Genomic DNA, 3,639 nt, shown 5'->3' with positions numbered 1-3,639 from the left:
AATACTTATATATGCACCAATAACATTTAAACCACCTAACATTTTTTAGACAGATCTTTAGACATCTGACATGCCAGAAATCCAACCGGTCATTTACATGGTTAATCAGGCAGGATTCTAAAATTGGTCTGGGCAACTCATTCAGGCCTACAACTGGGTCGAATCCATGTCTGCCAAGCTTAAGAGTATTAGTGTTTTGTCCCTGAACCAAAACCCTCTTTTTTATAAATGGCTTATACTTGTGCTGTGAAAATATATTAACCCACCAAGTTTACAGCTGAGGTTACAGTGCCAGTGTTCATTCAATTACCTGTTGGTTTTTGGTATAGTGGCATGGTAGTATTTAACAACTGCCCTACAGTATTTCCCCCTCTAAGTCATAATCTTTGTAATATTTTTTTTCATACCAACTATGTAAACATATTGCAATAAATATGGTACAATACAAGAACAACAAAAAAGAAAAGAAAGTCAGTTAATTGAATTTTCCACTGAATAGATAATCAGTCAAGTAGTCAGGAATTCTGTACTCATTGAACCCATCCCTCTAAACTTTTAATCAGCAGAAGTTTGAAGTTTAGCCATATTGGACCATAGGGTGGTCACTCCAGGGGGGCAGGTTGGAGAGCTTCTCTTCGATGGCTGCTTCGATGGGCCAACCCCAGGACTTAAAGAATCCAGCCAGGTTCATTCCCACAGTCTGGGAGAAAGTCTCAGTGTACAGGTTCATCTTTCCTTTGTTGTCGTTTGGAAAGTTGCTCATCTTGTGGTAGGCAGCAAACACCTTCTTAATGGCATCCCAGCCAAACTTTTCTTGGAGCTACATGGAAGGAGAATGTGTGTGTCACAAGGATAGTGCTTTGAGAATAATATGTACAAAAATAGTCTCTTACCTGTATATATGTCTCCAGGGCCACAAACACATTCCAGCTGCTGAGTTTTCTGCCCCCCTTAACATACTCTTCTGCATGAGCCTTCCTTTTTGTCGGGGCCATAATTGTGGCAGCCTGCATTGAGCATGTTATCACATATTACTGATCAAGCTGAAATAACACGATATTGAGATGTGATCACAGTGAAAGGGAAAAGCTCCAGGAAGGTTTTACTCCACCTGTGCCCTGTTGATCCCCAGCACTTCTTCATGCACATACACTGACCACAGGTTGCATGTACACTCTGTGGTGTGTGGTGGGAACTCCCAGCAGCTTCTCTGTTGGTTGTGTCCAAGCTCATGGATGGGGCCCCAGAGGCCTTTACTCTTAGCAAGGTCAACGTTGACCAGCTCAGCTGCTGTGGCCTTGTGTGTCATGATGGGATAACCTGCATGCATCCAACCTGGATGGAGAAAACATTTCATAAAACTTATAAGAGTAGATGTGTGTGGGTTGTTAAAGAAAGCAAGTTCTGTAATTGTGAAATTTTGAGCTGACACTTACTTAATGATACATTTCAAGAGTGGTGGAGGTTGGTTACATAGACGTTTCTGACGAGCAAACAAGCGGCATTCATATACCACTACCTCACACACTTACCATGGGAAATCTGCACATCAGTTACAAAACGTTCTTTGCGAGGAAGTTTGTGTGGGATGGCAGCGAGATCAGCAATTGCCCTCATGATGTCATTCCAGTGCACTGCTAACTCATCAGGGCGTTCCAGGTCCCGAACAACATCTGATGGTACAGTGAAGATGACGTTGTCAAACTCCAACTCTGCCCAGGGTGAAGGAGCTGTGCGCAACAACGACCAGTCAGCAACCGTGGTCACACCTAAAGAAAAGAGAGCAGTATATAAATATATGTAGCAACAGAAAGTACTTCCTTGTTCAGTGCATACTATAATGGACTATAATTGATTGATTGTCTGCATATACGCTGATGATGATGGAGCACCAGAGAGAGGGGGCTTGCTGTCACAGTTCCCACTCCCACCCCCAAGAACCTCCCAGTCACTACTTCCCTTGCGGTACATCATCCAACTCCTCATCCTGCTAGCTGCTACTGGCCCTAGGTACTTGGGCAGAGCCTGTGCCTTTGCTGTTGAAAGACTTTTGGCCTATCCAGCAAAAGAAAGCCTTCACCCTGCCTAAAGCTCAGTTGCTCCTTCCAGACCATGGTGGCTGTATTCATAAATTCTGGTGCTGACAAAAGTCAACACACATACCGCGTTCAGCAGTGACTAGTAGCGCAAGAACCATGGGACAAGAAAGACTCAGTGGATTGGCTATACTCTCAATATAGAACAGAGCAAAGAATTTGGACTTGGTTGAGCAAAAGGCCCATAGGATGAACTTCTAATGGGTACAGGTGTCTCTTTGTTATGGAGTGGGATCAGCCGGGATTTAAATTACCTCTCAAGTGTTAGGAAATTTGAGTCCAGGGCAAGTTGTTAGATTTGCATTGATAGATTTATCATGCTGTCTGCTGTCCGTGATGCAAATCAAAGGCTGCAGGTTTGCAATTGTGTGGAGTCGTCGTGTGTCTATATGCCATAATCACAAATATGTTATGCTGCTGCATCCAAGCTCCTGTACCCTCTCTCTGCTGCACATTGAGAGCTGCTGCCAACATCCATTCCCCCTCCTCTCCAGCTGGTATAGGCTTCTTCTTCATCAAGAAAGACAAGACCCTGTATCAGTTTCCATGGGCTCAATGACATAAGCATCAAGAACAGGTATCCACTCCTACTCATCTCTTCTGATTTCCAATCTTCTTCTTCTGATCTGAGTACCTGGATAAGGGTCCAGGCAGCTCGGCTCATCTCTGCCCTCTCCCAGAACATGACTGACCCACGTTGCACACCTGCACCCCATTACTACCCTGATCAGAAGCGGTTAGTGGAATCACACAAGTTGGCACCATGCTTAGTGGGCCCCTTCCCATCGTTAACCTAGACACTCATCTTCGACTCTCTAGGTCCATGTGCATCCTACCTTCCACATCTTCCAGGGAAGCCAGTTCCTGAGAATCCACTGCCTGATTCTCTGCCTGGCTGCCTGTTTATACTCCAGCCCCCACTTGATTTGTGTCTTTTGCATGCTGCCTTTGGATTTGTTTGCCATGCAACTGTGGACTGTTGAAGCTGACGTTTTTGAGGCCCCATCATTACACACACTTACCTGTTTTATAATATGGTGCAGGTACAGCCATCTGCACTATGACCTCTGCATCCTCCACTTGTGTTTTGGGTGGGGCTACCAGGTAGATGAGTCCCCCCCACAGGTTCCACACCTGCACCATCTCTGTGGTAACAGGAAATCGCTCATGGACACATGGTGCTCTTTTCAACTCTTCAGCATTCAGTCTGTCAGTTTGACAGCCTATCTGGATCTGAGGAAGACATTTTGAATCAAAAAAACTGTGTATCTTCAGCATCTCCCTTGAACTAAATAAACCCAAAGTTTAGATTTGATTTTGTGTACCTTCCATTCCTTGTTGACAATCTCTGCTGGTATGGCCATGTAGGTCTTCATACCAGGAGAGAGGTAGAGACCTGTGCTGATCCACTCCTCCCCTCCTGAACCCCCCCACGCCCCGCCCCACAGCCGACACACACACACACACACAAACAATTTGCATATCATTGCAATGTAGAAGCACACAGATTAATATAATATATTCTGTTTTGCACACAAATTAT

General features: G+C 44.8%; 1 pseudogene; it reads right to left on the bottom strand.

Moving 5' to 3' along the window:
- Positions 1–467: 467 nt before the first annotated feature.
- LOC118341978 overlaps positions 468–3,639 on the bottom strand; it is a 13,492-nt pseudogene continuing 10,320 nt past the window's right edge.

Source organism: Morone saxatilis, unplaced genomic scaffold (assembly GCF_004916995.1).
Source record: "Morone saxatilis isolate NCDOM2014 unplaced genomic scaffold, NCSU_SB_2.0 Contig8, whole genome shotgun sequence".
Lineage (NCBI taxonomy): Eukaryota > Metazoa > Chordata > Actinopteri > Moronidae > Morone > Morone saxatilis.
Note: the sequence above shows the minus strand (reverse complement) of the source record. Positions and strands in the feature narration are given on the sequence as shown.